Source organism: Salvelinus alpinus, chromosome 9 (assembly GCF_045679555.1).
Source record: "Salvelinus alpinus chromosome 9, SLU_Salpinus.1, whole genome shotgun sequence".
Taxonomy (NCBI): domain Eukaryota; kingdom Metazoa; phylum Chordata; class Actinopteri; order Salmoniformes; family Salmonidae; genus Salvelinus; species Salvelinus alpinus.
In genome coordinates, this window is record NC_092094.1 from 85,328,213 (window position 1) to 85,349,027 (window position 20,815).

At 42.9% G+C, this 20,815-nt stretch overlaps 1 pseudogene; it reads right to left on the bottom strand.

The window, feature by feature from the left end:
- Nucleotides 1-12,847, bottom strand: part of LOC139584084 (protein O-mannosyl-transferase TMEM260-like) — a 35,017-nt pseudogene extending 22,170 nt beyond the window's left edge.
- Nucleotides 12,848-20,815: the final 7,968 nt, after the last annotated feature.

Consider the following 20,815-nt stretch of genomic DNA (forward strand, 5'->3'; position numbering starts at 1 on the left):
TAATGAGGAAATAACATCTTCATTAAACATCTGTTTAACTGCATTACAGAATGAGTCCTGGGGGGAACCATTGGTCATGCTGAGGATGGGGGTGAGAGGAGCAGGAGGCCTTATGTCTTAGGAGACAGTAGGATATAATACAGACAGGGCAAAGGTCCAAACATAGCTTTTAAATAGGTTATCAAACAATACAACTACCCTCTTCAACCTATGGTTGAGAGAAGCTATGGCTCTGAACACTGAGCGCCTTGAACACTGAGCGCCTGACCACAACAGATGTGAAAGGTAGGGTCTGCCTGGCCACTGGCAGGGGGGGGGGTAGCGGATGGGGATAGAGGGGGATGTTCAGCTGTTAACCTCTATAAAACTCCGGACAAAAACACACATAAGCACCCAAAAAGACACACACAGACTGATCCAGTGATGACCCCGCCACACACGTCCCTCCAGCAACCCATCTGAGGGAGCAGCAACGGGGAAGGGGGTGCACCATCAGGACCATGTGGTGGAGGCCCTTTTAAGGGGCCTGGGCCACAGCACTGGGCACTAGGTAGGGTCTGGCACACCGCCCGCCCCTGCCGGTCCACTGAGTTATCAGCTGGTCCACAGAGGCCTGCTCTTGGCAGTTGAGTGTCTCGCAGGTGTACCTTTGGGACAAGGGAGGGGTATGGGGCCCATTTGGTGAGCCTCAGGAATCCTGTTGTTTTATAATCTTACTATTACACAACGTGTCAAAAGTGCTGATTGTTGGATGTTAGTGGTTGTAACAGACAATGTTGTTGTTGTTTTAGCGCTCCTCTGGTTGTGTCTGTGTGCTCTCTCTCTCTCTGAAGTGAGAGAGATTCCTCTCAGGTAGCACAGTTTCAGAGGAGCTTTAGCAGATAAACTGTGAAATGAGGGAGCACCAAATACTGAGCTCTCTGGATTATCATCTAAGACTGATAGGGCCACATATTATTCCTATGAAATTTCAAGTGCAATCGATACTAATTATTATCATTATGGCCACCATCTTCAAAGGCCTATCAAGTCCTGGTGTGAAAACATAAAGAGATGTGCAATTTGGCCATCAAACCATGTGATCAAGCCATGTGCTGTAATTGACAAATCAAAGGGAAGCTAAGTGCTACATTTTAAACTTATGCAACTGGCAGTTTAGGGAGAAATGGCTTCCAAGCCTATCAACTTACATTCCACCACATTAAACACGGCAATCTGTCCAACTAATTTAAATTGATACATCAAAGGCTTGCTATGTTGGCAATATTCCAGACAAATTTCAAGGTCTTGCAATTTACTGTTCGTGAGAAACTAACATTTCAAGTCCAAAATTTTTTTTTTAAGTGCATAACATGTAATAACTTGAATGCAATAGGTCTGCAGACAATTGATACTAAGTCCCTATGCATTTAAAACGGACTATTCCTCTGGTGCACCCACTTCCATAACCACTCTCAAAATTCTGCTGGGGTACAAACAAAACTTATGGAAATTGATACAAACCAGGGGAAATGCCAATAACTGCCATTTTCTAGGTATTACTACAATTCCACTTATAGAGCTTAACCTAAATGTCCCTGAGAGGGCTAGGCAGGTAGGAAGTGCAGACTGGTCAGGTTTGGCATATAGTCTGAAGGACCGGTCTGGCCGGAGGGACCCCCACAGGGGCGTAGCATGCCATCTCTGCCACCCTAACAGGCACGGGTGAAGCACCCAAGGTCCCCAGACAACCATTCCGGAAACCATCTACCCCCTTGCCCCCTCAAACCCTACCAGTACCACACCAAGTTGCCAGCTGAACTCCAGCCACAGGCTAAACCCAAACCAAGCCCCAAACAGATAATGACTAAAACCTTATGCCTATTTTTCAAATTGAAAAGCTAGATTATACATACTTAAGAGCTTACAGGGTGTGGGTTGGTGCTCTGGCTGAAGTCCTCAGTGCCCATCAGCCCAGTGGGGGGGGGGGGGGGGTCTACATAATGACTTTTCACTTAGTCTAACTATAATCCAAAATTGGATCTAAATCCTTAGAGATTACAAACAGGGCTGCACTTTGCATGCGCTGTGGTCCAAATATCTTCAGACAGCATGCATAGCTGGTGGCTCCAGAAATCACAGTATGGAAGTGACTAGCCAGAGCTTAGTGAAATGGTGCTATTGATCGTTTATGAAACAAATTCCAAAATGGAGTTGAGTCCATATCAGAGAGACAGAGACTCAGAGAAAGAGATCCACAGAGCCCAAACCACAACAGAACAGCTCCAGAGCAGTGAGTAAGAGTGGAAAGGAAAGGGAGAGGCAGGGCAGGGGCTAAGGCTGCAGTCAGTCAGTCCGGGCTGAGGGCAAGTCCACATGGGGAGAGCACTTCCTCCTCAGCCACTGTCCTGCTCCAGCCTCCAGCAGGGCTAACCCTGTACCCTGACCCCTCCAGCACACCTGCCACCTAGCCCACCACCGGCCAAGCACACAGATAATAGACCCAGCCCACTGCAGCCCACATGGGAGCAGTGACACTCCCAGGCCTGTATCACCTGCTTTCTCTGGCCCAAAACAGCTTGCTGATAGGTACTGTATCTGTGCTAAAACAGTTTAACATATGCCACAACTAATTTGTTGGAACAGTAAATCAAACACAGAGTATGGTATATATTTAAAATAGCACTGCATGCATAAATGGGCCTTGTAAAATGTAAAACTATGTCAAAGGGAAAACATTCTAACAGTAAACTGCCACCAATGGTGCACAGTGCACACAAGTAGGAAACTACCTCAATCAGAAAACGGTTATGCAAGGTATGCCAGCCCGACAGTGTGAGATAAACGCACACAAAGAGAGAGAGTGGAAAAGATTCCTTTCAGGATGGGGTCAGCAGGCAGGCTGAGCTGTAGGAGGACCACCACAGGCGGGGTGGCATGGGAATGTGCCGAGACACAGTAACATAACACATTCTGAGCTCATGATTGAGGGAGGGAGGGAGGGACAGCGAGGGAGGAGTGGTGATAGCGAGGGAGGAGTGGTGATCCTGTCCGTCTTAGACCCAGGAGGGCAGAAGGGGAGAGATTAGAAATCGTGCCATGTCAGGATTGGGAGCATGCTGGGCGATAAGAGGGGGGTCAGGCACTTGGAGGGGGCGTGACACACAAACACACAGTGACAATGGGAGGGCAATGGGTAAACAGGCTGGGTATGTTTGTGGGTGAGGAGTGTGGTGAGACTCTGTTCTGAATACAGAACAGGGGATCAGAAACACTACTAGCTGAAAGAGACTACACACAAATATCACCAACCCTTTCTCTAAGCAGCAAGATGCAAACGTCAGTTGGATTACAGAATTATGCTATGAAGAACTGCTCTTTGGGAGTTGAAATGTTGTGATAAAATCCCATGTTGGCTCATTTAGTAATTGTCCAGGTTAGTTATTAGGCCAACCTAAACATACATTATCTATTAAAAACAAGGTTTGTTTTTTATTTCCATGTTTTTTACACCGGAGGGTGATTTTCTTTTAAAGGAACATTATAAAACATTTCCAAATGCAAAGCCTGATTTTTAAGCAATCAAAAGGCTGTCATTAGCAGTGCTATTGTAACCTGTAATGCGGCATCTGACAAAAGGTCTGGACCTTAATGGCACAGGTGGTGTACTTGCATAACTGCAAGGGTTGCTGGTTTAAACCCTGGTCTGCTGGCTGTTGCCCTCTAATATCTAAAATAAAAGTTGAACTAACGATTAAAGTATGTGTAGAATTTACCATTTATAGTCAAAAAGTAATTGTCTGCAGTTTTCAGAAGGTGATCGCTCAAGTAAAAAGAAAGAAAACTGTTTTAAGTCATTCACTTTTGAAAGTCATATAACTCCATAGCCATAGAGACTAAACAAATATATCTCCATTTACACTAGAGGTGTGTCTTTCTTGTGCCTTTTACAGCTTGTTTCTAGCCTACAGCGTTGCAGAGTTATGCATCCTATACATGTATATAATCAAAGCCCCCTCCCCTAGAGCTGTGCACGGCAGAGTTGTTGACAAAGATCCAACACGTGGCAGAGTTGCTAGTTTGGCACATATTTGGATAAAAATTTCAAGACGACAAGTGAAGGAGCGTACTGGAATTTATTATGGATGCTAGAAACTGGTGAGTTTTTCTGATGCTAAAAAGCATGCATTTGCACACTGCAGTAGTGTACAACTAAGGCACTGTTTACATGTGGAGTTAGCTAGCAATTCTCAGTTTGAGTTGTGTCCTTTCTGACAGTGAAATGTGTCAGGCAGACTAGCTAGCTATGTTTTGTGGGAAAATGTAGCACTGGAATTTGGACGTGAGCTAACTAGCTAACATTAGCTAGCTTCTGTGTTGAGGTCAGCTGTTGTCTGGCTCTAGCTAGCTAGCTAATGGCTGAAGGAATTTGTGTAAAAACCTTAAATAACCAAATATAGCAAGCTACCTTTCTTTGCCTTTCTAGCTAATTAGCTTTCAGCTGACTGGTGTTAGGCTCTGTAGAGCCTAGCTGCTGCACTCACTAACATTAGCTAGATAGCTACCTAGCTAATCAAATGATCTGTTTGCATTTATTGATAAACCTCAGCTTAAAAACCACCATATAGCTAGCTATCTACAGTAGCCTAGGTTTGTTCTCATACACTTCTTATGATTGGCAGCCTGGTGAAGCAGCACCTGTGAGTTTCCGAGCAACCAAGTTGCTTGACCTGGTGTTAGAACTCTAAGCTTTGGCTGAAAAAGATATGAGCTTTGTCAGAAATGCTACAAAAAGGTAGCACATAGCTGGTTTTCTATTGGCAGGTGAGAGCGATAAATGATACATTTAAATCAAAACTGTTGCCCCTACAAGCTTATTCAGTCTGAAAGGTGGCAAGTCTAATGGTCTCTTTATGGATGCTGTAGTCTCCTTATCCGAGGCCTAGATATTGCGCTAAGATGGGGCAAGAAATTGCCTTATTCCTAATGCTAACGACCCTGTTAAAAATCCGGTATGTGGTTCTCGGTAAGGGCCTGACAGCTCATGACGAGAGGGAGTTTGTGTACCTCCAAACAAGGTGATTTGCGAATTTTTATCGACATTGGTGTCATAATGGCTTAGATATGATGATAGGAGATTTGAATGTAACATTGACCTTCAAGCCTACTATTTTCGCGGAGGTCCATTATTAACAGACGTGTCACTGCAGAATACCAGAGTTACAGCACTATTGGATACAGCAGACTAATCATATTGACTATAATGAGTAGATGAGAAGGGCCAGGAGTTTTCACTGACTAGGTGGCCTGACCAGGAGAACGCCTGACCTTGGCGTTAAATTGTAGTCCTACCTGCAGACAGTGAAGCAGAGGGCCCAGGCTGGCCCCGGCAGGCTGCTCAGTAGGTTGACACTGTGGGCCGGAGCCATGGAGAGGCAGGGCAGCAGGGACAGAGCCAGGAGCGCCAGCAGGGTGAAGACTGGGTAGTGGGTAGCCCGGGGGGTGAGCCACCTGCCCCGACCAACACAGAGAGAGGACACGTCAGGAACCAGGGGAGGGATTATGAAGAGAGACCGGAGAAAGCCAGCTATCAGTCCCAGACTGAGAACATCGAGGTAGATGTTTTTCCCGGTCAATTCAGGAAATACTCTTGGCCCTGGATATCAGGCTAAAGAGTTTGAGGAGTGCAAAATGAAGTGTGGTGGAAGAATACAGTGAGGGAAGGAGAGGGGGCATGGGGCTGAGGCAGGATGAAAGGGAGAGAGGGTAGAAGGGTAATGAAAGCCTGTCATTTTAATGAGCCCCACTGCGACCAGCGCTGTACGTGAGCTGCACCTTTGTCTGCAGTGAGTGTGTGACCCTGGGGAGCGGTGGTAGAGGTGAAGGGATGGATGGAGTGGCAGGCCTGGCCTAGAGATCCATAGTGTTACTGTGTGACCTGACCGCTGATTGACTCCACAATGAGAGGGCCTCCCAACCCTCTTTCTTCTCTCTCTACACAACCCATTCCTCCTCCTCTTCCTCCCCTCATCACTTCCCAAGGACAAGGCACCTCTCTGGAGTCCGTGCTGCAGCACGTGGTGCTCGCCAGCCCTGGACCCAAACTACCTCGGTGCCGCAGCCACTCCCGCCCTGGGGATCCCAGAAATCACTGCAATTAGCCGCTAAGTCTTCTCCAGGCCGATAAGGGCTCAGTCATTACACACAGACTCATTCCCTGGCACTGATAAAGCTGGGCCAGCCAGGGAGCAGGGCCAGCCCTTCAAATGGAGCCGCCACTGAGAGGTGAGAGTGTGATTACCCCACCAATCATCACGGACACTGCCAAGGTCAATGACCCCTGGCCAGGTCCACAACAACCAGCCAGGTCTGAGGAGAGACTGGAGGAGCTTTTAAAGCTAGTGATGTAAATGAATGGTCAAAGGGAAAGAGACAAGGAGAGGATGAGTGGGTGGTAAAAAGGAAGAGTGAAAGGGGAGGAGCCCAAGAGCGAACAATGAGAGAGAGGAAAGTGGACAGACAGCAAAGAAAGAAAGAAAATAAGGGAAGACATTCAAAAATCCCAGTTTGGTAAACAGATGGTTGTGTCAGACAGGCAGGCAGGTGAACATGAGGTGGAGGTAGGAAAGAGGGGATGTTGGGGCAGATTTAGACGGACAGGCTCATAGTTAAAGAATGAAAGGACAGCGGAGGGGCACCAAGGCCACGGGAAGCTGTGGGCAGAGAGAGCTCCAGAGCCCTGGGGATTGGAGGGAAGGGCCGACGGCCCTGGGCCCAGGGAGGTCCTCCGAACCCTGGGGAGGCCTGACAGGCAGACGGGAAGGCCACACGGACTGCGGCACTAACGACAGGATTACTGGCATAGTGACACTGACACAGCCTCCCTAAAAGGATCACAGCGGCGTAATAAACTTTATTAAATAATACAACTTATTATAACTGTTAACCCGATTTAGTTCATTCTTCGCGGCTTACACACACATACACAAAAAGAGGGGTGGATATAATAAGCCTTATACCCTACATAAGGCAAAGCCTACAAAAGCCATCGCCTTACCATTGACTTTAATTGGATTTAAAAAACGGGATGCAAATTATAGCATTCTCCACTTCTAACTTGGTAAAATAAGTGTATTGAAAAGATTGGGCGAAAAATGTGGACTTAAAGTAAATTAATCTGCTTTCTGCCCATGCTTAATTAAACTCCCTTAATGCTTATAAGAGTTAATGAGTGAATTGATTAAACAATACGGCTAATTCTTACCCCCAGCTCACAAGCAGCGGTGATCAGCTCTCCTGTGGAAGTGAATAGGGGAGGAAATGAATGTAAACCCAATCATTATTATTAAGAGATGAGTCTCCTCCAAAGTTTTTCCCAAATCAAATACTTGCACTGGGGTTTTGCATTAATTTGCCTGGATCAAAACCTGCAAATCTTCCCAGTGTGACATTTCCTAAGCGGCACGCTCATTCTCTTCATCTCTTGCTTCTCCCCTGACTCCCCCCCTCCCCCCTCACACACACACCACAACTCCCATCTCCGCCACACACACTTACACGCACCATAACACTCCCTCCCCAATGCTCTGCCACAAAGGCATACACGTAGGCTGATCTGAGAGTATTGCTCCCAGTCCTCCCCATGCACCAGGTCCCTTCTCTTCCTCTCTTTCTATTCCTTTCTCTCTGTTCCCACACTCCCAGCCTCTCCTTTGGTCCAGAGAGGACACAGAAACAGAGACAGTATTGGTGACAATGAAAGCATGATGAGGTAAGCTTAAGGACACGAGCTGGTTGCAAAGTTTCTAACTGTCTCTACCTCTGTGTGGGGTGCAGCGTAAACTGCATACAACCCCTGCATACAACCCACGACGCTATTTAAGGCTGCCTCAGATCATTTTGGGCACCAGCCCATGTGCCAGAATACACCCAAAGCGCATTCAATTAAACCGATTTTTCACCAATGTTTGCATCTCCCACTCATGAAAATTGAAATTCTGTTCAGATGAAATTGATAAATGTGTGGGTCTTACATAGCACCCTCTGCTGGTGCAATATATATATATATATATATATATATATATATATATAACACACACACATAAATACATAGAGTGCATTCGGAAAGCATTCAGACCTCTGGAAAAAAAGTATAATAATATCAATCTACACACAATATCCCATAATGACAACGCAAAAACAGGTTTTTACATTTTTAAAAAACATTTATTTCAAATAAAAAACAGATACTTTATTTACATAAGTAATCAGACCCTTTGCTACGACACTCGAAACTGAGCCCAGGTGCATCCTGTTTCCATTGATCATATTTGAGATGTTTCTACAACTTGATTGAGTCGATCTGTGGTAAATGCAATTGATTGGACATGATTTGGAAAGGCACACACCTGTTTATATAAGGTCCCACAGTTGACAGTGCATGTCAGAGAAAACCAAAAACCAAACCAAGCCATGAGATCAAAGGAATTGTCCGTAGAACTCTGAGACAGGATTATGTCGAAGGCACAGATCTGGGGAAGGGTAACAAAAACATTTCTGCAGCATTGAAGGTCCCCAAGAACAGTGGCCTCAAAAAGTTTGGAACTACCAAGACTCTTCCTAGAGCTGGCCGCCTGGCCAAACTGAGCAATCGGGGGAGAAAGGCCTTGGTCAGGGAGGTGACCAACCCGATGGTCATTCTGACAGAGCTCCAGAGTTCCTCTATGGAGCTGGGAAAACCTTCCAGAAGGACAACCATCTCTGCAGCATTCCACCAATCAGGCCTTTATGGTAGAGTGGCCAGACAGAAGCCACTCCTTGGTAAAAGGCACGACAGCCCACTTGGAGTTCGCCAAAAGGCACCTAAAGGACTCTCAGATCATGAGAAACAAGATTCTCTGATGAAACCAAGATTGAACTCTTTGGCCTGAATGCCAAGTGCCACGTCTGGAGGAAACCTGGCACCATCCCAACGATGAAGCATGGTGGTGGCAGCATCATGCTGTGGGAATGTTTTTCAGCGGCAGTGACTGGGAGACTAGTCAGGTTCGAGGGAAAGATGAACGGAGCAAAGTACAAAGAGATCCTTGATGAAAACCTGCTCCAGAGAACTCAGGACCTCAGACTGGGGCGAAGGTTTACCTTCCAACAGGACAACGACCCTAAGCACACAGCCAAGACAACGAAGGAGTGGCTTCTCTGAATGTTCTTGAGAGCCCAGCCAGAGGCTGGACTTGAACCTGATCAAGCATCTCTGGAGAGACCTGAAAATAGCTGTGCAGCGAGGCTCCCCATCCAACCTGATAGAGCTTGAAAGGATCTGCAGAGATCCTGCATAATGGGAGAAATAGCACAAAAACAGGTGTGCCAAGCTTGTAGTGTCATACCCAAGAAGACTCGAGGCTGTAATCGCTGCCAAAGGTGCTTCAACAAAGTACTGAGTAAAGGGTCTGAATACTTATGTAAATGTGATATTTCCAGGTTTAATTTTTTAATACATTTGCTCAAATGTCTAAAAACCTGTTTTTGCCTTGTCATTATGGGGTATTGTGTTTAGATTGATGAGGGGGGGAAACTATTTAATCAATTTTAGAATAAGGCTGTAACGTAACAAAATGTAGAAAAAGTCAAGGGGTCTGAATACTTTCCGAATGCACTGTATTATGTTTTTTTATTTTTTGAGGGGGGCTAAAGTCAAATTTTTCTATATTTAAAAATGAGAATTGTCATTTTTGCATTACGGTTTTGCATGAAATAACTTGAACAATGCATTACTGTAGATAAGATTCTTTCCAAATATTGTAGAAAATGTCTATATGTAATTGTATTGATGGTATTGAATGTGGTCAATTTGCAATAAAAATCGGTGGGCTATATAGTTGTAAATAGTTAGTTATTCCAGTTCTTTGCTATATTTACCAGAAATTATTGAATTGCAAGAACTGGGGTTTTGATGCAATACCAAAATTACAGAACATTGCAGGATAATTTCATTTGCATTTAACCTCTGTGATACACTGCATCATCACATTTGAGTTTCTGGAGCATGAAGCACCCTCAGTCTTATCAGTTTAATAGGCCATGAAACCACAACCCTATTCAACTGCACAGCTCAAATATTTCCATTGGTCCATTTCACCTGGCATGAGAACTTCCTGCCATAATTTCTCATCACTCTCTCATCCTCCATCAATTTCACACAAAACGACATATTCCATATTGTGCACTTTTACACACCAACATCAAATTCTAACAAATATAAGGGCAGAACATCAGAGTGGCAGATGCAGAGAGTCACTGCTACGGCCCCATTACTAAAATGGGAAAATATATCAGTCGACAGGGTAGCAGCATGGATGCCAAGAGTCTTTGTGATAGCAGAGCATGGGCACCCACACCAGTCTTCCCATAATCCCGGTCATTTCCACACTCCACATTCCTAGACAACAGCGTTCCTGCGGGGCTGCGCTCAAGCCTCTCTGGGGCGCATCACACCTAAAGAGATTAGGACACGGAGACCTGGAGAATTGGGAAGGGTGTTCAGCTGGCACTATCAGAGCGGGCATCCTGCACCATCCCTAAATGCTGTGGAGAAGGGGCTGGACGTTTTTTCTAAGGCCCCAGCCGCTCGGCAGCAGCACGACCAGCAGGGCTACTCAGGGTTTTTCTCCTGCCCCCCCCCCCCATATCTGGCCCAGGTTTTTCAAAATGGTTCCATCTTGCAAAATGCAGTTTCAATGTACTTCCTCTTTGCAAAATGTATGCTAGGATGACACAAACCTACTGAGCAAAGCATTTGTGTCCCCAAGTCCACTTTCACTGTCTCTGAACCTATAGGTATGTTCTTTCTAAGCACAGTCTGTAGCCTACTTGTACAGTCTGCAGCCTACTTGTACAGTCTGTAGCCTACTTACACTGGGCATGAAATCATAATCAAAAGAGGATTTAGTATTGACATTTGTTACCATGCATCAAGAGTACCTGCAATTATCCCTGCAACAACATATAAACTACAGCCTACCTACACTAAACAACCATTGATTTATCTCTGTAACAACAGTGCATATAATTAGGCATTTTAGTAGCTACTGTACATCGAGTTTAAATGTTAAACTTGGTAAAGTAAGACAACACAAAACCATTTTTCTTACAGAGAGAAATGTTTGGATCTTGTTCTTATTGAGAGTTTTTTGAAGGAATTGCAGTTTCTCTAAGGAAATAGACCCTCACAATGTTATTAACAATGCAAATGGTGGAAGAGAGGAGGCTTTTGACACTAAAGCCTGACAAAAATACTGTGGTAGAATAATAGATGTCACAGTCCCCCATCCATGATCATCTATGCGTCAGTAATCCTGACACTGAAGTAATTCCCTGTCTCAGCCAGCAGGCAAGCAGAGAGACACCTCTGCTTGCTGAATACATTACTGAACAACTTTAGACGCAGCTCCTTGTCGCTTCATTGTCATAATTAGAATGAAAAATATACTTTATCACCAAATTAATATGCACTGCCAACCTTAACTTTATGCCAAAATAATCCCCTCTGATAGGAACGTTTTTAAAGTAAGCACCTAAAGAGACAGAGGGAGCCCAAGAAACCACAAATAGCAGATTTGGTAGAAGTAGTAAATTGCATTGAATTTGACTTGCACATTTGATCAAGTAGGCCTATAAAACTGCATAGATGTTTACAGTATGTTTCCATGGACGCATGAAAAACATTCAGCACCATGGACAGTATAGCATCAAAGGACTTGATCGCCAATTCAGCACCACGACCACTGAACAGCACTGCACGCAGGCAGCTCATATCAAGAGAAGACTCAACGCACTGGGATGTCACCCCCAAAAAGCTGTACACTGAATATAATAGAAAACTTTCTGGATGTATCAGAGTAGCCTATATAGATATGTGGAGAACATTTGAATGCAAAGAGTAGGGAACTCAACTCACATTAGCTACAATACTTCTGCAGGCACACTGAAAAAGTTGATGCAGTTATTCGCTCACACACCATGAATACCTATTATCCCTTTAACGTCCATGGAGTTATCCTTAACCATGGCAGTACTAACGTACCTGTTGAATTTGTCAGATCATGAGTAGATGATAGGTCACCACCACCAGTCACTGATAAGGAAGGCAAAAACGGATCATCAAGAAGGACAATAACCACCCGAGCCACTACCTGTTCACCCCACTTCCATCCAGAGGGCGAGGTCAGTGCATGTGCATCAGAGCTGGGACAGAGAGATCTAAAAAGCAGTGTCTATCTCAAGGCCATCAGATTGTTAAACAGCCACCACTAGCACAGAGGCAGCTGCCTACCTACAGACTTGATATCATTGGCCACTTTAATAAATGGAACACTAGTCACTTTAATAATGCCACTTTAAGAATGTTTACATATCTCAAATTACTCATCTCATATGTATATACTGTATCCTTCACTATCTATTCATTACATCTTTGCTGATCTGTCACTGCTCATCCATATATTTTATACTTATATATTCTCATCCCATTCCTGTGTATTAGGTTTTGTTGAGGAATTTATTAGATATTAGGTTTTCCTTTACTAGATTGTGTGTATTAAGTTTTGTTGTGGAATTTGTTAGATATTAGGGTTGTTGTGGAATTGTTAGATACTGCTGCACTGTCAGATATAGAAGCAGAAGCATTTCGCTACACTCGTAATAACATCTGCTAACCATGTGTATGTGACCAATACAATTTGATAAACCATGGCTGCATAAGCTTAACCTGAGTCTCCTCCGGGGACAGCCTTTTGCGTGCAGGGCAGGTAAAGTAAAGAGCCGCGACACAGGCGCTAGTCAGCCGCCAGGTTCTCTGCTCCACCACCATGGCTAGTCAGACAGCGAAAACAATAGTCACACTGCTGATTTCCCTTCCTGGTCTGCCCTATCAGCAGCATTCTCCAATGGACATTGGGACAACCAGAGGAAATTGGAGTAGCACTGCAGTTTGACGGATAGAGATTTTGGGAGAAAAAGTGGGTCAGGGTTAGCCTATGTCACATCCAAGAGGAAAAAGAGTGCTTGCGTGATCACTAACGTGTTACCAGAGACTACTACAGCTCAGCAATCCGGTTAAAATGTAAACATTTGGCGAGCACACACAAACATTGCTGAGTTGTAGCAGTCTCTGGTAACACGTTAGTGATCACGCAAGCACTCTATTTCCTCTTGGATGTGACAGAGGACCAGCGATGTTCTCTTGATAAGTGCGTGCGTGAATTGGACCATTTTCTTTCCTGCTTAGCATTCAAAATGTAATGAGTACTTTTGGGTGTCAGGGAAAATGGATGGAGTAAAAAGTATATTATTTTCTTCAGTTATGTAGTTAAGTAAAAGTTACTTAATAAAGTAACGTACAGATACCCCAAAAAATTATTTACAGTGCATTTGGAAAGAATTCAGTCCCCTTTACTTTTTCCACATTTTGTTACGTTACAGCCTTATTCTCAAATGTATTTACAAAATAAAAATCTACACTCAATACTGCATAATGACAAAGCAAAACCAGGGTTTTAGAAATGTTTTGCAAATATATTCAAAATAAAAAACTGAAATACCTGATACATTTTTAATACATTTGCAAAAATGTCTAAACCTGTTTTCGCTTTGTCATTATGGAGTACAGTGTGTAGATTGATGAGGGGAAAAAACGATTTCATCCATTTTAAAATAAGGCTGTAACATAACAAAATGTGGAAAAAGTCAAGGGGTCTGAAATCTTTCCGAATGCTGTAAGTAAAAATGATTTAAAGTACTACTTAATAACTTCTTATGGCTGCAGGGGCAGTATTGAGTAGCTTGGATGAAAGGTGCACAGAGGTGCCCATATTAAGCGGCCTGCTCCTTAGTCCCAGTTGCTAATATATGCATATTATTCATATTGGATAGAAAACACTCTGAAGTTTCTAAAATGGTTTGAATTATGTCTGTGAGTATAACAGAACTCATATGGCAAGCACAAACCTGAGAAGTTCCACTTCCTGTTTGAATTGTTTCTGAAGTGTCAGATTTTCAACCATGCTCTCAATTGAAATGACAGCAAGATATAGATGAGTTTTCACTTCCTACGGCTTCCACTAGATGTCAACAGTCAACAGAACTTTGTCTGATGACTCTAATGTGAAGGGGGGCCGAAGGAGACAGGAATGAGTAATCACTTCCACGGGCTGATCACGCATTCCCCATGCGCCTTCACATGAGTAGGACGTCCGTTCCATCGCTCTTCTGAGGTCAATTTAATTTTCCGGTTGGAACGTTATTCAAGATGTATGTTAACAACATTCTAAAGATTGATTCAGTACATCATTTGACATGTTTCTACTGACTGTTACGGAACTTTTGGACATTTCGTCACGTTATAGTGGAGGCGCTTTCTGACTTTGGAATTGTTTACCGAAGGCACGAACCAAAGTAGCTAATTGGACATAAATAACGTACATTATCGAACAAATCAAGCATTTATTGTGGACCTGGGATTCCTAGGACTGCATTCTGATGAAGTTCATCAAAGGTAAGGAAACATTTATCATGTATTTTCTGGTTTCTGTTGAGTCCAACATGGCGGCTAATTTGGCTATTGTTCTGAGCTCCGTCTCAGATTATTGCATGATTTGCTTTTTCCGTAAAGTTTTTTTGAAATCTGACACAGCGGTTGCATTAAGGATAGGTATATCTATAATTCCATGTGTATAACTTGTATTATCATCTACATTTATGATGAGTATTTCTGTTGAAACGATGTGGCTATGCACTATCACTGGATGTTTTTGGAACTAGTGAATCTAACGAGCCAATGTAAACTCAGATTTTACAGTTATTTTATAAATATGAACTTTATCAAACAAAACATGCATGTATTGTGTAACATGAAGTCCTATGAGTGTCATCTGATGAAGATAATCAAAGGTTAGTGATTAATTTTATCTCTATTTCTGCTTTTTCTGACTGCTATCTTTCGCTGGAAAAATGGCTGTGCTTATTGTGGTTTGATGGTGACCTAACATAATTGTTTGTAGTGCTTTCGCTGAAAAGCATATTTGAAATCGGACACTTTGGTGGGATTAACAACAAGAATACCTTTAAAATGATATAAGACACATGTATGTTTGAGGAATTTTAATTATGAGATTTCTGTTTTTTTAATTTGGCACCCTGCACTTCGACTGGCTGTTGTCATATCGATCCTGGTAGCGGGATGCAGCCATAAGAAGTTAAGTACTTTACATCACTGCCGGGTGGCCAACACTGATTTCGTTAGTCACTCTCACTCAGATATCATATTCAAAACGTCAAACATTTCTCTCCACACTATGGCTAAATGAGTAGAATTGCATGAAATAAGCTATAAATCTCAAAATCTTCAGTCCGCCCTTGGCAAAATGTGTAGAATTGCATCAAACCTGCTTTAAAACTGTAACATTTTCTCGACGCCCATGACAAAATTGCAGGAAATTAACTTTTAATTTTTTTTAATAAAAAAAAAAATATATATATATATATGTAAAAATAATTAAAAATAAATCGCTCTGCTGTCAAGAGGGTGGACGGTAGAATGTTTTGCTCACAAGGTAAGCAACATAATTTCAGTTAGGGCCCCCAAAAGGCTAGGTGCGGGTATGGATGTGTGTGTGCAGATCTGCTCATAACTGCTGCCCCTCATGATGAGTTCAGATTTTTTGTGACCCCCACCACCATCAAAGTTTCCCATCTCTGGGATAGGCTTACCTGATACATCAATGAGGACTATCGCCAATTGAATCACCAAACTGAGTCACACAGATGTGAGCCCATTGCCCCATTTACCTGAGGTAACAAATTATATATACAGTTGAAGTCGGAAGTTTACATACACTTAGGTTGGAATCATTAAAACTCGTTTTTACAACCACTCCACAAATTTCTTGTTAAGTCGGTTAGGACATCTACTTTGTGCATGACGCAAGTCATTTTTCCAACAATTGTTTCCAAACAGATTATTTCACTGTATCACAATTCCAGTGGGTCAGAAGTTTACATACACTAAGTTGACTGTGCCTTTAAACAGCTTGGAAAATTCCAGAAAATAATGTCATGGCTTTAGAAGCTTCTGATAGGCTAATTGACATAATTTGAGTCAATTGGAGGTGTACCTGTGGATGTATTTCAAGGCCTACCTTCAAACTCAGTGCCTCTTTGCTTGACATCATGGGAAAATCAAAAGAAATCAGCCAAGACCTCAGAAAACAAATTGTAGACCTCAACAAATCTGGTTCATCCTTGTGAGCAATTTCCAAACGCCTGAAGGTACCACGTTCATCTGTACAAACAATAGTATGCAAGTATAAACACCATGGGACCATGCAGCCGTCATACCGCTCAGGTAGGAGATGCGTTCTGTCTCCTAGAGATGAACATACTTTGGTGCGAAAAGTGCAAATCAATCCCAGAACAACAGCAAAGGACCTTGTGAAGATGCTGGAGGAAACAGGTACAAAAGTATCTATATCCACAGTAAAACGAGTCCTATATCGACATAACCTGAAAGGCTGCTCAGCAAGGAAGAAGCCACTGCTCCAAAACCGCCATAAAAAAGCCAGACTACGGTTTGCAGCTGCACATGGGGACAAAGATCGTACTTTTTGGAGAAATGTCCTCTGGTCTGATGAAACAAAAATAAAACTGTTTGGCCATAATGACCATCGTTATGTTTGGAGGGAAAAGGGGGACGCTTGCAAGCTGAACACCATCCCAACCGTGAAGCACGGGGTGGCAGCATCATGTTGTGGGGGTGCTTTGCTGCAGGAGGGACTGGTGCACTTCACAAAATAGATGGCATCATGAGGAAGGAAAAGTATGTACTAATTGAGTGTATGTAAACTTCTGACCCACTGGGAATGTGATGAAATAAATAAAAGCTGAAATAAATCATTCTCTCTACTATTATTCTGACATTTCACATTCTTAAAATAAAGTGGTGATCCTAACTTACCTAAGACAGGGAACTTTTACGAGGATTAAATGTCAGGAATTGTGAAAAACTGAGTTTAAATGTATTTGGCTATGGTGTATTTAAACTTCCGACTTCAACTGTATATTTGGGCAAAAGAGGAGTGTTATCGACTGACCATTAGCCTCGAGTGCAAGGGTGTTGTTTTTGGCTGTTGCCGTTGCTGATCTACATGTGTAAAGTCCCAACCTTTAAAAGCATCAATAGGATAACCTGGCTAATTAGACAGGCATGTCAGTCTGTTAGCGCTTCATCAAACGTCGAACCAGATTTCTATAGCGTCTTTGTCTCTGTCGTTACGCACAATCAGCTGTTGATGATCGTAATTTGCCACCATTAAGGCAACCACATACAGCCAGTCAGTCGGTCGTTGTCACCTGTTGATGATCGAGTCCAGGCAAGCCTCATGTGGAATCAACATTTTATTGATCATAGGAAACAAACCAAAAGTAGCCTAGAGCAAAACATTTATTTATTGTCTTTATGTGAAACAAACAAACCACATCCATCAAACCACATCCATCCACACCAATCACCCACCACCTCCCTTATCAGTCCCTGCAGAGTGATTAGTGGCTATCATATTTGGATAAAGCCACTTTGGTTGCCATGTATGACTGAAGGTAAAAAGTTATTTTAACCTATATTTAGGTATGTTCTTTATGTGTGGTCAAAATAATTTTCCTTATGATAATCATAAGGCTCCATAAAATGTGAAGATTGAAGATGTTTATAACATAGATGTTTAGGGAAATTGAGTAAGAAAGGGTAGAGCAAGACTGGGTTGTCCTGTAGTTTGCTCAATATGCTGAGAATGGGGACCATTACTCCCTGTCTTTTTTTGGATCTTCTAACCTGATTTTGAGCTTGTAATCAATGATGGACTACTCTGTGCAAGTCAGAGGAGGAAGCACAATGCATTACAAGGGAGCCCATACACCGGGCCAGCTTAAGAATGTTGACAAACCAGGTAAACCTAAAGTCAAACGTAGCCGGCCGCCTTATCGGATTTAGAGCCTTTTGAAAGAAGCTATACGCCACGGTCATCCGAGCCCCCTTTAAACCTGGTGAGGTGTTAAAGAATGACTGAACGAAGCTTTATTTGTCTTTGTTTCCCTAATGGGGGTTGTTGATACAGTCAATCAAGCTGAAATATGCTCTAAGTTGTTAAATGATGGAGAGAGAGAAGAGATTAGCATCTCCACTAATATATGCACAGTGTAACATACAGCCGATGATAATTAGTCAGCATCTTCTCAGATCAAATCATATGTTCACTTGTGTAGAATGTAGATGGTGCAGATTCATTTGAACAGTGCTACAATCTGTTCATAAAATTGACTAAAATAGTCAAGTGTTTAATGGCATTAAAACATGGTTGTGAGGGAAGTGTAGCCACATAATTCTAGGGAGTAAATTATATACTGTACTTTCCCAATATTTTATAGCTGCATAGCTAGATCCCTTGTTCTATATGTCCAGCTACATCTATGTATAGGTTCAAATACGGGCTACTGCACAATAATATACTGTACCTTTCAATGATTCTGAAATGAGGTGTACATGCATCCTTAAATGTCTCACAAGTGTCCGCGTTCCAGAGTTGAAGGGTTACCCTAATAAATAAATTGCCCTATTGAACTGCTAATAATCCCACTACTATCATAAATGAGTCTGATCCCACAGTAAATTGAACCCTTGGCGAGGTGGAGTGGTGTCAGCACCTAAAGAACTCAGAGATGGTTCTGTCTAATCAGTCTTAAACACACACACACACACACACACACACAGCTCAGCTATCTCTTCAATGTGATGTCACTCTTAATCCACGCTTGGTTATCCGCTGGGCTGCAGTGCTGGCAGAGGGATATGAGGGAGGGCAGGGGGGGGGGGGGGGGGGGGCTTCGTTCAGGCACACCAGGAAGCATTCCTTCTAAACTGTCTGTTCCATTACCCTCACAAATCCCAGCACATAGAAAAGGGGGATTTACGGCAGACCGTATAGATGCACAGATGAATGGTGGTGTAATTAAAATACACACAGATTCCAGTGATCTTCCAAACAACAGGGTTGTCAACAGAGGAATTCTCCAAGGGGATCGTTGGACAATACAGAACTGCTGCTACTCTGTATTTTCCCATTTTCTAGCTTGAAACATGTTTCATTAGTTATTTGAAACATCTCTCTTGGCTAGGAAACCCAAATTTGCCCACCACACCACAACTATTCACCTTTATTTGTCTCATGTTGCATTTATGATATTTGTATACAGACCATGCTAGGCTGTTAGTGTAGCTACAAATTCGACTGCGTGTACAAAGTACAGCGGTATATCTGTACAGTATGTGGCAGGCTGGCAGGCCACATTAGTGACATAGAGAACTCATCCCAGAGCCTGAGGGATTATGCAGCATCCCCAACGCTTGCTGAAAATGCAATGCATTTTTATTGACAGCTTGTCCAAAGATGCCCCGGTTCCATATTAGCAAAATATTGCTACTCTGTAATGGCTGTGGTATTACATTCATTATCTTTGTATGTGCGTATAGAGAGAAAGTTCATGTGTTAGCAAGGGGAATTTGTCAAGTGCAGTGATAGGGTAAGGGCATCCACTTTAAATGGTAGTGGTGGTTACGGGTCCTAGATAAAGCAGTCTAGAGCTTGTGGGTTAGTGCCTGGCATCTGAAATATAATTCAGTTTTTTTTGTCTATCTTGTTATAGCACTATTCTCCTGTACAGTATGTTCATTGGGCACATTGTGAGCTGCTCTAAAGTCTCACTAGGATGGAATAATCAATGACAAAGACCCATAGGTGACAAAGACCCATATGTTGAAAATGGGAAAGAGCACTCTTGATAGTATTGCATGAGTACTTGGTCATGTTGTTTTTCCAATTCTTGGAGGAATATAGCATTCAGGACAATCTGATGACACTGGTGCTCTCCCCGCCCTTGTCAGAGTGCAGCCCATCATTAATATCCACAATGTACACTACTGTTCAAAAGTTTGGGGTCACTTAGAAATGTCCTTGTTTTTGAAAGAAAAGTACATTAGAGTGTCTTGTTTGAGAAACAGATGCCTCACAAGTCCTCAAATGGCAGCTTCATTAAATAGTACCCGCAAAACACCAGTCTCAACGTCAACAGTGAAGAGGCGACTCCGGGATGCTGGCCTTCTAGGCAGAGTTCCTCTGTCCAGTGTCTGTGTTCTTTTGCCCATCTTAGTCTTTTCTTTTTATTGGCCAGTCTGAGATATGGCTTTTCCTTTGCAACTCTGCCTAGAAGGCCAGCATCCCGGAGTCGCCTCTTCACTGTTGACATTGAGACTGGTGTTTTGCGGGTACTATTTAATGAAGCTGCCAGTTGAGGACTTGTGGGGCGTCTGTTTCTCAAACTAGACACTCTAATGTACTTGTCCTCTTGCTCAGTTGTGCACTGGGGCCTCCCACTCCTATTTCTATTCTGGTTAGAGCCAGTTTGCACTTCTGTGAAGGGAGTAGTACACAGCATTGTACGAGATCTTCAGTTTCTTGGAAATTTCTCGCATGGAATAGCCTTCATTTCTCAGAACAAGAATAGACTGACAAGTATCAAAAGAAAGTTATTTGTTTCTGGCCATTTTGAGCCTGTAATTGAACCCACAAATTCTGATGCACCAGATACTAAACTAGTCTAAAGAAGGCACAGTTTTCAGCTGTGCTAACATAATTGCAAAAGGGTTTTCTAATGATCAAATTAGCCTTTAAAATGATTAACTTGGATTAGCTAACACAACGTGCCATTGGAACACAGGAGTGATGATTGCTGA